This window comes from Euprymna scolopes, chromosome 19, assembly GCF_053919585.1.
Source record: "Euprymna scolopes isolate OS-2025 chromosome 19, ASM5391958v1, whole genome shotgun sequence".
Classification (NCBI taxonomy): domain Eukaryota; kingdom Metazoa; phylum Mollusca; class Cephalopoda; order Sepiida; family Sepiolidae; genus Euprymna; species Euprymna scolopes.
In genome coordinates this window covers 139,057,267-139,080,416 of record NC_136500.1, presented here as the reverse complement: position 1 = coordinate 139,080,416, position 23,150 = coordinate 139,057,267, and the positions used below count along the sequence as shown (strand labels likewise).

At 38.1% G+C, this 23,150-nt stretch overlaps 1 protein-coding gene across 2 annotated transcripts in view; it reads left to right on the top strand.

The window, feature by feature from the left end:
* Positions 1 to 22,775: 22,775 nt before the first annotated feature.
* Positions 22,776 to 23,150, top strand: part of LOC145239995 (uncharacterized) — a 201,648-nt gene continuing 201,273 nt past the window's right edge. Inside the window, exon 1 of one of the 2 annotated variants that reach the window (XM_080103578.1) lies at positions 22,776 to 23,073. The gene's annotated coding sequence lies outside the window, so the exon portion shown is untranslated. The remainder of the gene's footprint in view (positions 23,074 to 23,150) is intronic. The other variant, XM_080103579.1, reaches the window with a different exon arrangement.

Below are 23,150 nucleotides of genomic sequence, written 5' to 3'. Positions count from 1 at the left end.
TGTGTATGTCCACAAAAGGCTTTTTTCACCGGGTTTCTCGGTCGGCTCACTCCTTCTTATATTTTTATATGGTGTCTAAATCATAATATCCACGAGTTAAGAATGGAGGTCGTGTCTATCTTTAATTTGCCCGACTTTTACACGCTATTTTCGAGTTTTTTTCGATCGCCGCATCTTCGTTACGCTTTTCAGTATAAAAAAGCGAATGCTGGTGCGGAGGAAATAGAAACTGGCTTGCAACGCCAAACTTAGTTTGACCTTAATAAGGTCAAACATCACGCGACTTAGCTTTCTCACACATGTTAATTTCACTTTATAAACGTTAAATTAAAACAGCTTCCACTTCCTCTCCCCTCGTGGCCGAGATGTTAAGTGTCCTAGTTTTTTTCCTCTTTCGTTTCCACCTTTGCGGCATCGGGTTCGAGCCTACCTTCCTACTAAAACTTTTTTTTCTTCTTTTACACCCCCAAACACCCGGCCAACGTATTTTTAAACAGGGTTGTTTTTATCTACCTCCCCCCAACACACACCTCCAAACACTCGGACAACGCTGGGTACCTCCGCTAGTCTATAATATAAATCTTTCCTGCCTGTTTAAATGTATGTATATATGTTTGTATGTCTCGCAAAACTTTCGACAAAGGCAACGGATTTTCACTAGATCGATATCGTTTTGAAGCTCGATCCTTTGGATAACAAATATAAAAAATCGGCTAACACATTTATTTCTTCACCCTCAACTGGACACTTTTCTACAGTGAGGGGTCGCTTTTTTCGCCGATATTTTCGAAAGTCATCCACTCTTTTCAATGGACTGGCCTTAATTTAAACCTAAGTCACTTCCGGTTTGGCGATAGGTGCAGCAGCTAACGCATCACGTTTTTTCTCACGTTCTTTTCTTCCTTCTCGGTATGGGTTCGAGCCTGCCTGCCTACTACCACTTTTTTTTTGCGCTCGCGATTCCCCCCCCTTTTTTTTGCTCAACCAACACCCTTACACACATCTCCATTTTCTTTTCTGCCTTCGCGTCAAGGGTTCGAGCCTGCCTGCATACTACAACTTTTGTTTTTTGCTCAACACACACCTCCAAACACCCGGGCAACGCCGGGTACTCAGGTAAGTCTTTAATAAATCTCGCCATTTTCTTAGGTATGTCAATAATCTTATGCAATTCGTAGACAAGATATGGGTGTGTCTGTTTTTCTCTACTTTTCTTATTTTCTGCGTCATTTAGTTTTAATGTGCTTAGTTAGCTTAAATTTTTTTTTACTGTTGATTGGTTTTAATGAGAATTGACTGATTTCTAATTATGTCTAATGTTTAGTAAGTGTGTTGCTGTTTGTCAACCTTTTAGCTGGCGAGGGTGCGTCGTTTTAGTGGCATTATAAGTAACGCTACGCGCATGTCCTCACACATGTTTCGATATGTTTTATCAATGTCCTACAATTTGTCATATTCTTTCAAACCCTTTTCTAATTTAAGAATGCTAGACGCTGTAAAAACCTTTGTAGTTTATTTTTGCATTAAACTTAAAGTACCCAGCTAATAATAACAGTATTAATCATCATGAGTCGGTACAATACTGAGGAGTGGATATTTATTGTAGAGTCGTATTTTCGGTTGAATGAGTCATTATAAGAAACCCAAAGAGAATTTCGACGAAACTTCAACACAAGAAATTCTCCTACTCCTCTAGCGTTATAATCAGGATTCGGTTCTGGGGTTAGGGAAGGAGTGAGTCACTCTCTCGACAACAACACGTTTCTGCCCTCTTCTTTTCCAATCGACCACACCTGGCCTCTCGCCACCAATGTCACTCCGCACAATCTGAATGTCAGCAACACGAAATACTTTTCAAGAGATGTTCACGACCCTTTTCTTTCTTGCTCCCCACAGGGAATTTTTCTCAGCGTTTATATCCTCCTATCTAGAAAAAAAGGAAGAGACAGGAAAAAAAATAGCTTCTCCCATCATGCTCTGCCTTCCCAAGATGCCCTTCGCGTATACAAATACGCTGGCAATCCTTTCCTTCTTCTTTCCCAAAGAGCGATGCAGATACGCCCGGTATGTTTTTTCTTCTTTTTTTAACCATATACCCTACACGTCCCCCTGATCTTTGAGATCAATAAGACATTTCATAATCCTTCATCCAAGCAGGCCTCCTCCTCTTACGTTGAGGTCTCTGGGGGACAACTTCTTGGGGGTTGACGTTTTCAGGTTCACTACAGACATTCTTGTCCAGTTGTAAAGAACTACAATCTGGGGCTAAGTCGAATTGGGGTGCATTGTTAGCTTCTTGGTTGATATCGACTTCCTCCTCTTCACTGCCATCACTGCACACCGGCAGGGTTACACGACGCAGGTAGAGGGTATTCCGGGAAACGCCATTCACTATCACGTTGTTCTTTGACTGCGTTCCCGTTACGACCCCTCTCACCCAGTGAGTGGTACATTTTGCATTGGGGGGGGGTGGCTTTACCCGCACCCCCTCGCCCACTTTAATGGTAGCTTTTTCACCCTCAATTCCTACTGTTTTGTTGCACGGATGCTGCCACTTACATGCAAAGATGGCTCTATGAGGCACAGTTGTCTCATCTTGTCCGGTTTTCGGTGAGATGTTGTACCAAAACACCGCCTCCATGGGTGAAATGTTGCTTTTTTCCGCAGCAGCCTTGATGGTGCGATGATCCCTCTCCACTATCCCATTGCCAGTCGGCCGATACGCTGCCATAAAAAATTGCCTTACTCCCCACCTATTACACACCTCTTTAAAGGCTTCTGATCGGAAAGCGGGGCCATTGTCCATTAACAGTTCCTCAACCGGCCCTCTTTCCAAAAATATTTCTTCGATGACCCCTCCGATCGCCCATGCAGCTTCTGCCTTGATCTCTCTCCATATGGCAAACTTCCTCGGTCCACAGTCGATCATCGACAGATACAGCTCATGGCGATAATGGGTCACATCAATGGCCAATCGCTTCCAGTCTTCTGCAATGTGTAACTCTCCTGCTTCGTGTCTGGATGGTCCGGGGTCTATCGATTGGCACGCCTGACAGTGCTCCACTACCTCCCTGTCCTCCTTCTCGGTGGTTTCCGGGCAAAATTCTCTTGCCAGGAATAACGTTCGTTTTCGACCAAAGTGGTGTATTTCATGTAACTTTTTAACTTCCTCCCCTGCACAGAATACCGAGGAAACCTCCTTTCTCTCTTGCAGCCAGGCCTACTTTACCCGTGTCATCGAATCCGCCTTGTTCTTTTCTGATGGGATCAGCACTACAGATACCTTCAACTGGAATTCCGCTATCAAATTTGCAAGTGCTCCAAGCCTGCGCTTGATCAGCATTTCTGCAGCACCTCTGGTCCTAACTCTCTTATCGCCAGTCACTGCTGACCTGATCCATGAAACTACCGTTGCCGAATCGGATTTGATTTCAATCGTTTTCAATCCCCACTTCAGGGCCAGATTGATTCCTTTCATAGCGGCCTCCAGTTCGGCTACGTTGATATAGGAATAGTCGTTTTTTTTCTTAACCACGCCGCATCTTCCACAATTACGCCTCCCATCTCTAATACGACGCCCAATGCCAGACTGCTGGCATCGCACCAAATCACCCCGCGTCTCTGCCGCTGACGTACCATTCTCCCTTTACTGGATCTTCTTTCGTCACTCTCGCGATGATTTCTTGTAGCATGTTCGTGACCTCCTTCGTCACACGGCCTTCCCAGCCATCAGTGCCCGTTTGTCGTTTAATAAAGCTGCACGCTATCCTGAGCCAGCCGGCGATTGGATAGTGTCCCACCAGTCTCCCACAGATCGAGAAGAGTTCTCGTTTTGTCAGGTCGGTTCCGATTTCGGGTATTGCATTCCCTCGTCTAAAGACAAGGCTTCCTTTGACATCTCGGCATAGTTTCAACCCCAACGCCGCTCCTCCATCCAGGGACTTCGCCGGTTTTGCAGTCAACCCATACCTCGCGACATGGCTTCTCACTTTCTCTGCTGTCACCTCTGCTTCCTCCACGAGAATGTCGTCAATGTACGAACTAGTGGCCTTGTCCACTGTACAGTCTTTACTCAGCATCGTCTTCAGCACGGCAGTCATACTTTTTTGGGCTGAGCTCAGCCCAAAGCCTAACCTCGTCAGGCAATACAACTTCCCCTTGTACCGGACCAATTGATGCTTCCAGAGTTTTTCATCTACATGGATCTGGAGATAAGCCGACTTCAGGTCGACAATTTTAGTGGCCTGCTCCATCCTCCTCCACTTCCTCATCACCTCTTCGCATACATCAATCCCCTTTCCAGTGTGGCAGGCTACGTATCTGTTTAGTTCTCTAAAATCCAAACTTTAACGGTCTAACTTTATTCTTTGTGGGTTGAACAACCGCCAGTAATGGTAGCACTCCTTTTTCTTCCCCTGTCCACGGTTTCAGAATTCCCTCCTCTATCCACCTCTCCACTTCTTCCTCGAATCATCGAACCTCGCTAGGAAATCCTCGTCCTCGATGCAGCAAGCCTCTGGTTTTTGTGTTCTGATATTTCTATCATCTTCCATTCCTGCCATTCCTACTGCGCCGAGGCGTCCAAAAGTTACTTGGCTCCCTCTCAACGTAGCACCTCCCAGTTGGTTGATCGCACTTACACCTAAAACCACATCAACATCACCAACCAGACAATCCAACACCAGAGCTACTAGTCCAATAGGCACACCTTGCACCAGTACTTCCGCTGTTGTCTCTCCCAGGCATTTCACCTCCCTGCCATCCACGCTTAATACTCCTGGCTCCACTCCATGATCTAGCGACATTCTTCGTTACCAACGTCGTGGTGCAGCCTGAGTCAACAAGGGCCATGGCTCTCTTCCCATTGACTACTATCGGTAACTGAGGCAACGTTTCGTTGTGTGCCATTTCCACATAGAAGGGGGAACCACTGGCGCAATGGCTCCCCTTCACTCGTTTCCCTGGTCCCGTGCAGCAACGCAATAGCGGCTAATGTGCCACACTCGTCCACATCGGTAGAAGATGACCCCCGGTCTCGGCTCTTTGCAGTCCTTGAGCAGGTGAGGGCCCTGGCACCGGAAGCACTTGATGGCAGGCCTCCCCTCCTGTCGCCTCGCTGCCTGTCTCTAGTCATTCAAGTGGGGTCTCAACATTAAGTGATATGCTGGACAATGCTCTGCAGAGAGCACAAGAGTGTGAAAAAGAAAATGGTTGACATTTGAGTAACATCATTTTTCATAACTAAAATTAAACCTTGTGAAAAACATACCTTAGACTATCTGGGATGATGTACAATAATTCCTACTTCCTGGGCAATCATCAGTGGACAGGTACGATATTAAAGCGCGAGTTTTCAGACGGAAGCTGAAGTCGCTAATAGATTGGTTAAACAGAAACTGGTCCCTTTACTTTAAAAGTTGCTATAAACGGAACTGTAATGACTTCAGCAGAAAACGATACCATTTGAAATCACAAATAGATTGGTTAGCAAAAAGTGTTTGGATCTGTGGGCTGCTGGATGTATTCAGGTGAATGCCAAATTGAGGATTACTAAACTCGCAAATTTGCAGAAAGTTGTGACAAAACATACGGAACTTGTGGTATAATGAACCAAAATTGACCATGTATGATAGGAGGAAAATGCTCAAAGCGATATCCTCGATGATTAGTGTCCAACGCAGTGACACGAATTGATGGATATCCTTTATACAGAAGAAGGAACGTAGAAGTTGCTAGTAAAGAATAAGGTTAGTAGAAGTTAAGTAGTAGAAGTTAAGTAGTAGAAGTTAGTAGTAGAAGTTAGTAGTAGAAGTTAGTAGTAGAAGTTAGTAGTAGAAGTTAAGTAGTAGAAGTTAAGTAGTAGAAGTTAGTAGTAGAAGTTAAGTAGTAGAAGTTAGTAGTAGAAGTTAAGTAGTAGAAGTTAGTAGTAGAAGTTAAGTAGTAGAAGTTAAGTAGTAGAAGTTAGTAATAGAAGTTAGTAATAGAAGTTTGTAGTAAAAGTTAGTAGTAAAAGTTAGTAGTAGAAGTTAGTAGTAGAAGTTAGTAGTAAAAGTTAGTAGTAGAAGTTAGTAGTAGAAGTTAGTAAAAGTTAGTAGTAGAAGTTAGTAGTAGAAGTTAGTAGTAAAAGTTAGTAGTAGAAGTTAGTAGTAAAAGTTAGTAGTAGAAGTTAGTAGTAGAAGTTAGTAGTAGAAGTTAAGTAGTAGAAGTTAAGTAGTAGAAGTTAGTAATAGAAGTTAGTAATAGAAGTTAGTAGTAAAAGTTAGTAGTAAAAGTTAGTAGTAGAAGTTAGTAGTAGAAGTTAGTAGTAAAAGTTAGTAGTAGAAGTTAGTAGTAGAAGTTAGTAGTAGAAGTTAGTAAAAGTTAGTAGTAGAAGTTAGTAGTAGAAGTTAGTAGTAAAAGTTAGTAGTAGAAGTTAGTAGTAGAAGTTAGTAGTAAACGTTAGTAGTAGAAGTTAGTAGTAGAAGTTAGTAGTAAAAGTTAGTAGTAGAAGTTAGTAGTAGAAGTTAGTAGTAGAAGTTAAGTAGTAGAAGTTAAGTAGTAGAAGTTAAGTAGTAGAAGTTAGTAATAGAAGTTAGTAATAGAAGTTAGTAGTAAAAGTTAGTAGTAAAAGTTAGTAGTAGAAGTTAGTAGTAGAAGTTAAGTAGTAGAAGTTAAGTAGTAGAAGTTAAGTAGTAGAAGTTAGTAATAGAAGTTAGTAATAGAAGTTAGTAGTAAAAGTTAGTAGTAGAAGTTAGTAGTAGAAGTTAGTAGTAAAAGATAGTAGTAGAAGTTAGTAGTAGAAGTTAGTAGTAGAAGTTAAGTAGTAGAAGTTAGTAGTAGAAGTTAAGTAGTAGAAGTTAGTAATAGAAGTTAGTAATAGAAGTTAGTAGTAAAAGTTAGTAGTAGAAGTTAGTAGTAGAAGTTAGTAGTAAAAGTTAGTAGTAGAAGTTAGTAGTAGAAGTTGGTAGTAGAAGTTAAGTAGTAGAAGTTAAGTAGTAGAAGTTAAGTAGTAGAAGTTAGTAATAGAAGTTAGTAGTAAAAGTTAGTAGTAAAAGTTAGAAGTAAAAGTTAGTAGTAGAAGTTAGTAATAGAAGTTAGTAGTAAAAGTTAGTAATAGAAGTTAGTAATAGAAGTTAGTAGTAAAAGTTAGTAGTAGAAGTTAGTAGTAGAAGTTAAGTAGTAGAAGTTAGTAATAGAAGTTAGTAGTAGAAGTTAGTAGTAAAAGTTAGTAGTAGAAGTTAGTAGTAGAAGTTAGTAGTAGAAGTTAAGTAGTAGAAGTTAAGTAGTAGAAGTTAAGTAGTAGAAGTTAGTAATAGAAGTTAGTAATAGAAGTTAGTAGTAAAAGTTAGTAGTAGAAGTTAGTAGTAGAAGTTAGTAGTAAAAGTTAGTAGTAGAAGTTAGTAGTAGAAGTTAGTAGTAGAAGTTAGTAGTAGAAGTTAAGTAGTAGAAGTTAAGTAGTAGAAGTTAGTAATAGAAGTTAGTAGTAAAAGTTAGTAGTAAAAGTTAGTAGTAGAAGTTAGTAGTAGAAGTTAGTAGTAGAAGTTAAGTAGTAGAAGTTAAGTAGTAGAAGTTAAGTAGTAAAAGTTAGTAATAGAAGTTAGTAGTAAAAGTTAGTAGTAAAAGTTAGTAGTAGAAGTTAAGTAGTAGAAGTTAGTAGTAGAAGTTAGTAGTAGAGGTTAGTAGTTGAAGTTAAGTAGTAGAAGTTGCTAGTAGAAGTTAAGTAGTAGAAGTTAGTAGTAGAAGTTAAGTAGTAGAAGTTAGTAGTAGAAGTTGCTAGTAGAAGTTAACTAGTAGAAGTTTCTAGTAGAAGTTAAGTAGTAGAAGTTAGTAGTAGAAGTTAGTAATAGAAGTTGGTAGTAGAAGTTAGTAGTAGAAGTTAGTAATAGAAGTTAGTAGTAGAAGTTAGTAGTAGAAGTTGGTAGTAGAAGTTAGTAGTAGAAGTTAGTAGTAGAAGTTAGTAATAGAAGTTGGTAGTAGAAGTTAGTAGTAGAAGTTAGTAGTAAAAGTTAGTAGTAGAAGTTAGTAGTAGAAGTTAGTAGTAGAAGTTAAGTAGTTGAAGTTAGTAGTAGAAGTTGGTAGTAGAAGTTAAGTAGTAGAAGTTAAGTAGTAGAAGTTAAGTAGTAGAGGTTAGTAGTAGAAGTTAAGTAGTTGAAGTTAGTAGTAGAAGTTAAGTAGTAGAAGTTAGTAGTAGAAGTTAGTAGTAGAAGTTAAGTAGTAGAGGTTAGTAGTAGAAGTTAAGTAGTAGAAGTTAAGTAGTTGAAGTTAGTAGTAGAAGTTAAGTAGTAGAAGTTAGTAGTAGAAATTAAGTAGTAGAAGTTGGTAGTAGAAATTAGTAGTAGAAGTTAAGTAGTAGAGGTTAGTAGTAGAAGTTAAGTAGTTGAAGTTAGTAGTAAAAGTTAGTAGTAGAAGTTAGTAGTAGAAATTAAGTAGTAGAAGTTGGTAGTAGAAGTTAGTAGTAGAAGTTAAGTAGTAGAGGTTAGTAGTAGAAGTTAAGTAGTAGAAGTTAAGTAGTTGAAGTTAGTAGTAAAAGTTAGTAGTAGAAATTAGTAGTAGAAATTAAGTAGTAGAAGTTAGTAGTAGAAGTTAGTAGTAGAAGTTAAGTAGTAGAGGTTAGTAGTAGAAGTTAAGTAGTTGAAGTTAGTCGTAGAAGTTGGTAAAAGGTGGGTTGTTCCACATTCGCCTCGTCAAAAGCCTACAAATCGCATATAAACGTGAAATACTGTATCTCAGTTAAGTCGATCAAATACATTTGCAAGTATGTGAACAAAGGCAGCGATATGGCAGTTTTTGGCTTGCAAACGCAAGAAATAATATGAATGCAGCCGCACATATCGATGAAATCGCACAGTATCAGACTGGAAGATACACAAGCAGCAATGAAGCTGCATAGCGAATTCTTTCATTTCCCATACATGAACAAAGTCCAGCTATTGTTCACTTAGCAGTATTTTTTATTTTATTTTTTTTTTATTACATTTTCACCCCAAACAAGGCAAATTGCCACTTTGGTGTAGGGGGCTACTATCAGGGGCAACAACTACTGGGGTACTATGTAGGGATTTGGGCAGCAAGGTGTCGGTTCACGTTACACTTGAACTTCTGCACGTCAGTACTGTTGGGGAAGCAGGGACCTGGAATGGAATTCCAGAGTCTTGCGGTTCTGGGGAAGAAACTATTGGAGTAAAAAGATCTTTTACATCTAGGGACCTCTACAGTGTGGGGGTGGGATCTAGTAGCCTGTCGGGTTTGTCGAGGGTGCTCGCGTCGTGGGGGCACAAGTGATTGCAGTTCATCAGAGCATTCACCACTAAAATACTTGTAGAACAGGCAGAGGGATGCAACATTTCGTCGATGGGACAGAGGCTGAAGCTTAGGTGCCAGTTCAGGGCCTATCAGATTTGCGACTCTCTTTTGAACCTTGTCAAGGAGCGAGAGACTAGTAGCAGATGCACCAGCCCAGATGTGGCAGCAATACTCCATACATGGGCGAATGGTGGCCTTATAGAGGTACAGTATATCTAGAAAATAGACAGCCCTTTATTTTCAACTTCAAATGTGCAACAAATATCTATGAATCCACCGACTACAGCATTAACGGCTTTCTTTACGCTACGTCAAACTGACGCGTTTGTAAAAACACTGTTCTATTCTCAAGTGCATATGTATTACGCATGGAATTCGGGTAGAAAATCATTTGAACAATGCAAACGTGACGAAGTAGTTGAAGGACAGAATGGTCTATTCAAAGAAAACACAATAGGTAGACTTTACACTATTCCATCCCAATCAACATGAATGTTTCTTTCTGCGTATGCTGTTTGTAAATGTGCCTGGTCCAACGTCTTTCCAGAAATTAAAAATTGTAGATGGCGTTACACATGCCATTTTCCGCAGTGCATGTCTAGCTTTGAATTTATTGAAAAATGACGAACACTGGGATAGATGCATTAATGATGCGTCTAACACATCACATACTAATCAAACAAAATCCGTGCATTGTTTGCTATAATATTAACCACTTGCACTCTTTCTTCTCCAACAGAATTATGGGAGACATATAAATCAAACATAGCTGAAGATATTCTTCATAAAAATAAAAACGCAGTAAAAGTGTAAATATCTACACGCAGAAATTTATAATGAAGAATTAGTACTGATAGGAGATTTGTGCTTAGAAAACGCAAACAAATTTCTCACCAACTCGCTCTGCTTCTACTTTGTTTGATGTAGAATTACGTCGTGAACAGAATCAAAACACAGGCAATATTTTGTTGGATGTGCAACTAAATATACATAAACTAACGCTTGAGCAAAGAGGAATTTACAACCAATTAATTAAGACTATTTATAACGGAGTTGGAGAAATCTTTTTTTCTAATTCACTTGAAGAACTGGTAAAACCTTCCTAATTAAATTGATTTTGGCACCCATTCGATCACAAAATGACATAACCTTAACTCTTGCTTCATCCGTAATAGCGGCGACCTTACTACCAGGTGGAAGAACTGCTCGTTCTGCAATAAAATTACCATTAAACATTAAATTTATCGAAACGCCATGAAATATCTCTAAAACATCCAGCACGGGAAAAATATTGCAGAAATGCAAACTTATTGTTTGGGATGAATGCACTATCGCCCAGAAAAATCACTTGAGGCTCTTGATCGATCCTTGCAAGATTGGTGTGGCAATGTCAGATCATTCAGGAATGCAGTAATATTGCTTGCAAGAAATTTCAGACAAACATTATCTGTAATTCCTCGATCAACACCAGCAGATGAAATAAACACTTGTCTCAAATACTCTCCTTTTGGTGCCATGTGAAGACATTAAACTTAACTCAAAATATGCATGTCCATTTGCAGAACGATCGAATCCCAGAGATATTTTTGCATCATTTTTTAAAAATTTGGGAACGGAAAATTCCGATTGATTCGAGTTCAGGGCGTTTTTTTTTGTCTCATAACTTCTGTAATTTAGTTACATAAAAAGAGTTGATAAAAAAGTTTTTCCAAATATTCCAACTAATTATAAGAATTCCAGTTGGTTGAGTGAACGTGCTATCCTTGCAGCTTAAAACAAAGACGTCCATGAACTTAACGATATTATTCAGCTTATAATTCCATGTTAGATAGTCACATACAAGTCCGTCGACAGTTTTTGAAACAGACGAAGCAGTTAATTATCCAACAGAATTTTTGAATACACTAGATTTGCCAGGGATGCTACTGCATGTACTGGAATTGAAAATTGGCATACCAATTATAATATTACGAAATAAAAACCAGCCCAAGCTTTGCAATGGCACGCGACTTGCAGTGAAAAAATTAATGGACAACATAAAAGAAGCAACACTCTTGAAAGGACTTTTCATAGGTGAAGATGTCCTCATTCTATGATTCCTATGATTCCACCGGATATGCCATTTCAGTTTAGAAGATTGCAATTCCCAATTCGATTGTTGTTTGCAATGACCATCAACAAAGATCAGGGACAATCTTTGCAATTGTGTGGCTTACATCTACACACTGACTCTCTCACATGGATAATTGTATGTTGCGTATTCTAGGATCGGCAAACCAGATATTCTTTAGATATGCTCAGAAAATGGAAAACCAAAAAATATTGTGCATCCAAAAATACTGGGAAATTAAGCATATAAAAGCATGCATTTTCTCTTTTTATTTTATTTTTCCATTTCACTAAATTGAGCAACGCGTGGCAGAGTATAGCTATCGTTAAGATCATGTCGCCTGAGCGAGATTTCTGTGCGACTAGGGATCAGTTGCTATAATTTCTTTACATTTTTCTAAGTAGTTATAACCCGTTGGGAATGTCTTTATATTTAAACTTCCATATCTTATGTTTTTTTTAAAGGAAGCATTTTCGAAATGTTATCTGGAAGATATGTTTATGACTGCATAACTGCAATTACAACTACATTGGCAAGTGTAAAAAATCTTCTAGCTCGATAAAGGGAGCCCACTTTCTTTGCCGCAGATTAATCAGTGGATTTAATTCATGTCTCCTGTGAATTTGAATGTAAGGGCCCAGGAAGCCATAGTAATCGGCGATTAATAAAGTTGCTAAAGGAAAGGAGTTTTATCTTAGTAGTATCTATTTTGGCCTTATTCCATGACATACTAAAGGTAATTGATTTTTTGTGTTTATATCAAAAATTATTTAAGTCTGTTTTATTAAATTTTTCTTAGTCTGTATATTTGTCTGCCTGTCAATTTCACTTTTTCTCAGAAACTACTGATTCGATCTAGCTGAAATTTTGTATAGACCTTCGTTATGATAAAGTTTAGCGAAGAAAGTATTATGGTATCCGTTCGATGTACAATTAGGGATTAATAAGAATGAGCATTTAAGTTAAACTTTTTCTCGGAAATTACTGGTCTAATCTAGCTAAAATTTTGTATAGACTTTTATTACGATAATGTGAAACGAACTAATTATTATGATATCCGTTTGATGCGCAGTTAGGGTAACTGGGGTTAATAGAGATGAGTATTTAATGCAAAAATAAGCAGAAAATTAACCATATTAAAACCATCAATTTGGCATGGCATAAGACACTTATTATATATATATATATATATATATATATTTATTTATTTATTTATTATTTACTTACAAAGGAATCACCACTTATCAAGGCCCGGAGGCCACTCGAGGATAAGGGTTAATGGGTATACATTAGTCGATGCGATTATAGCGTAGTAAACATGAGTAGTGGGAATTTTGTATCAACGGGGTATAACTTTCGCCCGTTTTAATGTTTCATATTCTCTTTATGGTCTTTTATTTTTCTATGCTATTTACGTGTCGGGTCAGTGTTGTGCTCGTATTAATAACAACAAATTCTATTTGAGTTTTTATAGGCAATGTTGGATATACAATTTATCTATCATGTTTATGCATTTAGCTTTATCGTTCTGTTTACTTTATAGACGATGATTTTATTTTATAATAATATTTTCTTAGCAAGTCGTTTATCCATGCTTTAGTGACGAATTCTTAAAACCATAACTGTCTTGTTTATTTTTCCCTTTTTATTACCTGTTTATCGGTTTATTGCCGTTCTTGTTTGTTCAGCCGGTTGAAGATATGTTTTGTTCTTCGTCCACTGAAGTGTCTATTGTGTTTATGATTTCAGATCTGTACATTTTACCTAAGTGTCCATTTTAAGACCATTTAGTGCATATTGGCGTGGAATGCTGGAGACGAATCCATTTGGTGTGAATTTCCGCAATAACATTTCTTTTTTACTCTTTTTTTTGCTTCAAACAAGTCACCTTACCACTTGGACGCAAAAGGCAACTATTTAAAATCAGTTAGTAACTGCGGGGAGTTGAGTTGCGAAATATCTGTTCACATTACATTTTAAATTCTACAGGTTAGTACAGTCAGGAAAGCAGAAAATAGGGAGAGAATTGCAAAGTCAAGCTGTCAAAACTATTAGAGTAGAAGACTTTCCGGCATCTAGGGAATCTCTACTGTTTAGGGGTGGGATTTTGCTATTATAAGTTTAGTTGGGAATATGTACGCTGAGGGGACACATGTGCTGCGAGTTCATCAGATCACATTACATTAAAATACTCGTAAGACAGGTACAGGGATGCGACATTGCAGCGATGGGACAGAGGTTGGACCTTGGTAGATAGTGCAGGACCTATTACATTTGAGACTCTATTTTGGGACCTGTCTAAAAGTGAGAGACTAGTTGTAGATGCACCTGCTAAGATGTGGCAACAATATAGAATGCACTAGCAAATAATGGCTTTATATAGATATAGGATACTGTCTGGTGTGAATAATTTTCTAGCACAATAAAAAAAGTCCACTTTCTTTGCAGCAGCCTTGGCAATGTCCTCAATGTATTCTTCCAGTTCATGATGCCTGTGAATGTTAAACCGACGAATTTAAAGAATGGTTTCTTAGCTAAGGTGTTATTTGTCGTGATAATCGATGGTTGTGGGAGTTTTTGTAATTGTCAAAGGAAATAAGCTTAGTCTTAGTAGCATTATATGTTAGCATCTATTTATTTAGAGACGACAACACGACCAGAAGAGAAGATGAAAGAGAGGAAAATCACGTGGATCAGCATTTGTTGAGCGAAGATCACACGTGGTCTTATCTCGGTATTTATTTGGTTAGAAACATAGTCCCCAACGGACATCTAAAGATTTACTATGTATGTCTCATCGAAACCCTAATAAAAGGGGAGTTATTGCTGATAACCGAGTTGGAATTCATCAAATTATTACAGCGGATGATGTAATCGTTAAATGTATTTTCGTTTATTTTGTTATTGTTATGCATTTGGTTCAGTTTTATGTGTGCTTTTTTTTTTTTTTTTAAATTTAAACAAGGTGTTATAGTTTTTATTAGTTGGTGGATATTTTAAATGTAGTGTCTAATTTCTAAATATGCCGAGACGAAGTAATACAATTATATTATATTATATATTATATATGACACACACACACACAAACACACACACACACACACACACACACACACACACACACACACACACACACACACACACACACACACACATATATATATACAGAGAAAGAGAGAGCAAGAGAGAGAGAGAGAGAGAGAAAGAGAGAGAAAGAAAGAAAGAAAGAAAGAAAGAAAAAGAGATTGATAGATAGATAGATAAACCAAAGGATAGTCTACAGTTTCATCACTTTTAAACATCGACATCTACGTAAGTTCTGAACCGAATGACACACTGCTTTTATCGTTAAACATGACACTAGGACATAAAAATCTAAGTGCCTAGAAAAAGTTTCATTAAAATATGTTACTACTGAACCGAGTCCATTTTGTAATTAAAATAGACTTTTATTCAAAATAAAAACCATCCTTCTGCCTGTTTTACAAGTATTTTAATTGTGAATGCCCTTTTATCTACTCAACATAAATATCCGCGACAAACCCGACAAGCTAACCCTAACCCTAACCTTAACCCTAACCCTAACCCCGACAAACCCGACAAGCATCAAAGTCCAACTTAAACAAATTTCCACTACTTATGTTTACTACGCTATAATCCCATTGACTAATGTATACCATTTACCCTTATCTTCGAGTGGCCTTTGAGCCTTGATAAGTGGTGATTCCTATGTAAAAAATAGAGATTCTTCGATGTAAGAAAGCTTACTCTAATAGTTTCTTCTCAAGAAATGCTAGACTTTGGAATTCCCTTCCGGATTCCCGCTCCCCCAACTGTACTGACATGCAGAAATTCAAGTGTAATGTGAGCAGACATCTTGCTGCTCAAATCTCTACATAATATCCATGAACTTATGTCCCTGATAGTAGAAATGAAATAGATGAAAGTGGCACTGTGCCTTATTTGGGGTCAAATGTAATAATAAAAAAAAGACTCAAGGGATAGAATAATTAACAAGAACACGGAAAGTAGAGGTATACAATGATATATTAGGAAGAAAAGTTATATACATATTTACATATCTTCAGATGTACTTCAGTTGGAGATATTCTGGTAGGTGGCGTGTTGCATGTCTTACTGGAGGCAACATAGGCGTCTTGCCTATTTGGCGGTCGTTGCTGAACTCCCCCGGTATTGGTGATTGATACCTTTATATATCTCACTCACCCACCTATGTTAATTAGTGGGCGTCTCCACAACAATAATGGAGAGTAGTCTAAATGTTTCAATCTTTTTTCTTTCCGCAAAAATAAGTAGACAAATATATTTGTTTTCTTTTACTGTTTTTTTTTTTTACTGAATATATTATTATATGTTATGGCGTAAGTTGATTCGCCTACTTCTAAAATAAATGGACTTACCAAAACACAATTATGCAGTTACGTACAGTGTCGTGGCAATCATTCATGACAGTTATGGCAACAGAATCGGACTTCTACTTTCTGTAAAATACTTTTGTTGATACACTTTTGCTAATTATACTACTGCGTTTGTCTTTATCATTATCATTATTATTATTATTATTATTATTATTATTATTATTATTATTATTATTATTATTGTTATCGTTTCTTCAAGGTTACAACACTGGCGACGAGGAATCGAAACCTACATCATACAACACTAGTGAAAAGGTACTCGAACTTATTCGGCGCAACATTTTTTTTTACTATGTGTCGTACCAAAATGCGGAGAAAACGAATGTATACGTATTCAAGGCAATGTCTGAAACCTTAGAAAATGATCTCCACTCTTTAGTGGAATGGAGACGTAAATGGATGGTAACATTTAATGCTACTAAGACAACACTCCTTTCCTTCTGCTAGAGTGTTTATTATTGATGCCAATCATTCATCATTCAAAGTCCCTGCTCTATCATTCACAGGTAACCCTTATCCTCGAGTGGCCTCTTGGCCTTGATAAGTGGTGATGCCTATGTAAAAAATGTAACGTGGATTAAAACAAACACGTAGATGGCATGATTAAGGCTGCTACAAAGACGGTGGGCACCCTCTACCGCGCTAGAAAAAATACAGCGAACAATATCCTCTAACTCAGCGACGCAATCATTCGCCCCTGCATGCCACATATGGGCCGATGCATCAACAGCTAATCTCTCTCTCTCTCTCTTTCTCCCGGCGTCTCTCTTTTTCTTTCTCTCTCTCTCTATTTGAAAGGGCCGAAGAAAGTGTCATGTTTTACACGTTGTATGTCTCAGTCGCAAAGTAGACAAAAAAGAAAAGAACTTCAACTCGCTTTTTCTTTGTAACAACGACATTTATTTCCTTATTATTACGCCATGTGATCTCGAACGTGATCTTGTTCTGTGCTCAACGTCTCTCACGTTATCTTGAACGTTGTTCACGTCTGTCTAACGTGACCATTCTCTTTCTCTTTTTAGAGTTTTTTTTCTTTACCGATGACGTCATTTCGCATACATTTGCATACGAGCAGCCGGGCTATGTTTTTTTTTAATTGGGTGTTACCGCTTATCAAGGCTCGGAGGCCACGTGAGGATAAGGCTTAATGGATGTAAGGTACTAGTGAAGTAATCGTTAATAATGTAAACTGGGTTAAATTTGTTTATTTATGAGAATGACCTAACAGGAACTTGTTTACATTATATTTGAAGGCTACCATGTTGTATTCAGCCGGGATGCATACTAGCGGAACAGTGTTCCAAAGGCGGGCAGTTCTGGGAAAGAAGCTCTGTTCATGGAATCTGCGTCTACATTTAGATACAGATAGAGAGTGGGGGAAATCATATATAGTGGTTTTAGCTAGTAGATCGGTTTTCTCAAAAGTTTAGCAAGTGAGGACCATAGATTGGAGCTCAGACGAGCACTTACCATGAAAATAGCGATAGAGCAGATACAGGCTGGCGATGTCTCTTCTGTGGGAAAGAGGTTGCAGGGAAGAAAAAAGGTCATCACCTATTAGGTTTTGAAGCCGGCTTTGAACTCTATCAAGGCAGAATAGGACGTGCCAAGCAGCTCCTGTCCAGATGTGGCAACAGTACCCCATTGTAGGACGCACCTGATTTATACAGATAGAGGATCGCATCAAGAGTGAGATACTTACTAGAGTGGTAGAGTGATCCAACCTTCTGTTACAAGAGTATCTAAACTAATATATCCCATACTCTCAAACAATATCTAACAAGACTGGTTACTTTTAATGCATCCAAAACCAAGCTCCTATCCTTACATCATCAACGCTCTGATCCTCATCTGGCATCAATTGTGATGGATGGCTCTCGTCTGGGTGAGGCCCCGTGTTTTGACAAGCTTCTGGGTTTGACCTTTACTCCTGATCTGAAATGGAACACGTACATCAAGTCTGTTGCCAAGGTCGCTGGAAAGATGGTGGGATCCTTCTACCGCTCCAGAAGATATCTCACTACTGACGCAATTCTCTATCTATATAAAAGCCAAGTACGTCCAAGGATGGAATACTGTTGCCATATCTGGGCAGGAGCTGCTAAAAACAGCCTATCCTGCCTTGACAGAGTACAAAATAGACTTCGTGGTTTAGTGGGGGATGCCCTTTTCTCTACCCTGCAACCTCTCTCGCACAGAAGAGACGTTGCGAGCCTATCCTTGTTTTATCGTTATTTCCATGGTAGGTGCTCGTCTGAACTCCAATCTCTGGTCTTCCCTCGCCAATCTTTCACGAAAAACACCCGTCTAGTTGAATCCACTGTGAAAAATTTCCCCCACTCTATATCTGTGCCTAAATCAAAACGTGGATTCCATGAACAAAGCTTCTTTCTTAGAACTGCACGCCTGTGGAACTGTTCCGTCTGCCTGCTTCCCACCTGACTACAACTTGGATATCTTCAAGTCCAACATTAACAAATTCCTAATGAACCGCCCCCTTAAGTAAACACTTCATCAAATCTCCACACTAACGTAATGTACTTGCAATAACCCTTATCTCTGAGTGGCTTCCGGGCCTTGATAAGCGGTGATCACTGTGTAAAAAAAAACTTCTGTCCCATCGCCGCAATCTGGCACCCTTGTGCTTGTTTTACGAGTACTTGAAATAAAATGTGCTCCGACGAACTTGGAGAACTGATATCCCCTCGACATAAATCCCTCAGACTAATATGACAAGCAAGAAATATCCGATGCTTTTACTACCGACGTACCAAGATGTCGAACAGTCTTCTACTCTAATATTCTATTCCCTTAAATTGTTACACTTAAGAATTTTGAGTGTACGTGAACATACAAGTACCCTTCAATAAGTTTCCTTTTTTTGTACAGGTATTTTAAAATTGTCGTAGATTCTTGAAAGTTCAGTATGTTATTCCTATATATCTTATAAGATGACTGGCCAATTTTTATGATTTCAGGTTAAAATGAACAGCTACAGCAGGAATTGGAATACACCCTACTAAAGCTTAATTGCCAAAAATGCAATCCGGACATCGGAAACAATTTAGAAGAACAATATGCAACAAAATTCTGTTTTAAACTTGGAAAAAATGTCAGAAAAACGTATGGAATGCTTCAGACTGGTTTTAGACCATCTTACATCAACCAATCATTAGTTTTTGAGTGGCATAAGAGATTCAAGGAAGGCAGGGAGTTTGTGGGGAATTATGAGAGGTGTGGGAGGAGAAAGGAAGTCAGACTACCAGAGTTAATTCGCCAAATATAAAATTTCATGGATAAGGACGGTTGTGCGTCTTTAGAGACAATAAGTGCACAGTTTGATGTCAGTGTGGGAACTGTAATACAATTATTCGTGAGGAACTGATGATGAGGAAGATTTGTGCGAAGTTTGTCCCAAGGGTGCCCAGAGAAAATCACAGACTAGTTGACCCAGATGGGAATTAAGACAGTTTCTCACCCTCCATATAGTTTAGTGCTCCCTGTGATTTTTGGTTATACCCTAAGTTAAAAAAAACACGCACACACACACACACGCACAAAAAGATATATAGACTCACGTTATGATAATATATAAAAATCGATAGAACATTAACTCTATAATAACATATACGAAATCTGTAAGAATTAAAAGATCATATTTAAGCGAATTTTACGACCAGGCATCCCTACTAGCTTAGATAAATACTTTTGCAGTTTTAACAAAAGAGCTACAATGATATCAGAGCGTCTCCGTTTACGCTGAATATCTACAGAATGCCAACATCAATATATTACATATGAATCACTCCCATGTGGAATTTCCACAGGTCCCGCTAGTAATGATAATAATTACTTAGATGAGAGTGAACCTAATATTAATAACAGATCTGCTATAATTAATTCTCCTAATAAATATATACATATGCCCAACGGCAGTTTTTTTTTAAAATAAACACCTAGAGACACTTTTATAACTTTAATGACACTTATCTTTTACCAGTTGCATTTATTTAGCATCTTATTAATTAAAAACATTCACGTCAACTTCAAATGGCATTTGATTAAAAAACACTGAAGTTATATAAGTCATTAAACAGCTTCTATGTACTGTGTATAAATTGGGACCTTTTAATAATTAAATCCAAGGGTCTTTATTAAATAAAAAGGATAAGATATTATCTAGTTGCATGCATAAACTCTGGTACAAATATTATCATAATCTAATCTTTGGTCACTAAAACTTCTCTTCTTTTTTCCATAACATAATTATACACTAGGTTTAGTAATCTACTTCGTAATTTGAATTCCCAACATTTGGAGTAGAGCATAACTATATAAATAATATTATAGACAAGATAATAAATATTGGTATATGTTAATTTATTTATCAATTGTATAAGTAAAAAAAAAAAACGTTAATGGGGAGAAATAATAAATGAAATAATAATATTTCATATATCCAGCATAAAATGTTATAAGGATATATAATACAGGGTGTCCCACTTAAAAGTAGCCCAGGAAAAAGAGTAGAGAAGAGAAACATTCTTTTATTGTTAAACTTACCTGTAGTGTTAGAAAATATGCTGGAAGTCCTCCCATTAACGTATATGCATTTCTAGCACGTTTAACAACGTTTGCAGATACTGCTTGTAGATCTTTTCTAGTGATTCGCCTGATAGCCTTGGTAATGTTCTTCTTTAGTTGGTCTAGATTGTGAGAATGATTTGCATAAACTTTTTGCTTTAAAGTCCCCCAAAGATAAAAATCATATGATGACAAGTACGGGGAACGTGGTGGCCATAACCCTTTGCTTACTGTTCTCTCTTCCGTAAACATATCATGAACTCGTGTCAGCAATCTGCGAGACGTGTGGCATGTAGCGCCATCTTATTGGAAAAATAATTGCATTTTGTCTTGTGGTGTTTTGTGGTGTCTTATGGTGTTTTGTGGTGTTTTGTGGTGTCTTGTGGTGTTTTGTGGTGTTTTGTGGTGTCTTATGGTGTTTTGTGGTGTTTTGTGGTGTTGAGCTATTTTTAAATGGGCCACCTTATACTTGAGTAGAGCTAAATATTAAGATATGAAAATATATATGGCAATTAAGCTATGCAGAGGCTTTCGCGTTTCATCCCCTAAGGGAATCGTAATCATATGGAGGATGAAACGCAGAAGCCGCTGTGTAGCTTAATTGCCATAACTTACTATGCATATATTATATATTAATCAGAAATAAAAACAAACTACTAAACTTCATTTTTTTCCTTTAATATTTGTCGTACATGTCATACGGCAAATCTATAAATCTTAGACAACCTTTGACTTTTTTAATACTTTCAAAATGAGCAATACTTCAAAGATAAACTTACATCACCGACGTTATGGTCTCAATGCATATTTATATTCTTTAACTTAATCCCCTGAGGGTATGAAAATTATAAAAATTATTAAAATCTTGGAAATCTGAATAATCTACTGCCATTCAACGCGTTTTCTTTTTTCATATTAACATCAAACGAAAAAAGCTTTGCCTTCTGTTATTTTGAAGGTCCGTATTCGAGTAAAAGCAAAGAAATGAATATGTATGACGTTAAGGGCAATCTACCTACTTAGAATGCCTCCCCACGGGACAGAGTTAGACACCAGGGTCGTTTTTTTAACGTGGAGAAAAGGTACAAAAATAAAAAATTATATCAGTCGTGAAGGGCTGCTCCTCCACCGAAAGAGAACAAGAAATGGAAGTGCAAGCATCTGAAGAACAGATACTACACTTTGATCTTGGCCCAAAGAATCTACATAAGTAGAGGTTCATTCTTATGTATAGAAAAAAAATGTAACGTTTCTTTTGTTTAGTAAAGTAGTTAGCTGACACCTCCCTTACACACATACGCAAACGCATACACACACAAACGGTGAAACACACGCACACACACACACGCACACACACACGCACACACACACGTCGTCATATTAACATAAATTAATGTATTTAGTCTGTTCTTTTCTCTCTTTCTTTCTTTCTTTCTTTCTTTCATATATTTTCTTCATTTCTTTTCATTTTGTATTTCTTTTCTTCTTTTTTTTTCGTTAGTTCTTTCTTTCTCTCTTTTTTCTTTAGTTCGTTACCCATTTTTTTGTTCTTTCACTCTCTCTCCCTTTTTCTTTCTTATTTGTTATCCTAAACATTCTCTTCCAGAGTCTATCCTCCTCCTTCTCCTCCTCCCCATTTCTTCTCTTTCTAGTATCTGCCAGCTTCTCTTTTACTCTGTATGATTTGTCACTGCTTGTGCGTGTCTGCTCTTATACATGCCTGTCTGGCTGTCTGTCTGTCTGCCTGTGAATTTGTCCTCTCTCGTCCCTCTCTATCCCCCTCTCTCTTTCCTTTTCTATCACTCTCTCACTCTCTCTCTCTCTTTTCCTCCTTTCATCACTCTCTCTTCTCCTTTTCTACTATCTGCTTTCCTTCTCTTTTACTTTCTACGATTTGTCAATGTTAGTGTGCGTGCCCTTATACATATCTGTCAGTCTATCTATCTCCCTTTATCTGGCGTATAAATCTGCCTGCCTGCCTGCCTGCCTGCCTGCCTCTATTTTTCTGTCCGTGTCGGTATGTGCGTCTATCGAGACGACCTATTCCTCCTTTTTAAAAATTTTTCTAAAAAACTTCTCCGTCTTCTTCTACCCTCTCCCCCTCTTCCTTCTTTAAACGAGCCCCCACATCTGTCTTTCCCTACCTGTTGCAGGCGGACGAAGGCGAGGTGCGAGGGTCGAGGATGTGGCGGGGGAGGGGGCGACTGTTAGGCGAAGACCTGCCCGACATTTGTTTCTCATCGCAAGCCTCATTCTCACCTGTCGGCCTCACCTGCCACCAGAACAATCTCCCTCCCCCTCTTCTCCTTCCTCCCCTCTTCCTCCTCCTCATCGTCTTACCTAGGCTGTTCCAAATCACTGGTTGTCGGCGTAGCTTTCAAACCAGCCGTTCTCCCCTTTCGTATTCTCCTTCTCTATGTATATATATATATATCTGTGTAAAAAAAAAAAAAATAAATAAAAAATAAAAAATAAAAATTGTCTCTCCCGATTCATATCTAAAAAACCAGACGTCGTGGGATCCCTATAAACTGTAGCTTTCAGCCAAAATAAAAAAAGGGGACAATCTTTTAAAATATTATAACAGTTTGTTCGGACGTGTGTTACCGTGTGGCAGGCCCTTTTATTTTCCTTCACAGATGTTCACGCCGAGCTAAGGTAAGTTGATGTTTATTGACATTTCTATTTTGTCGTTGCGCTTTTCACGCCGTACAAAACTAAGAACAAGGTGAGAA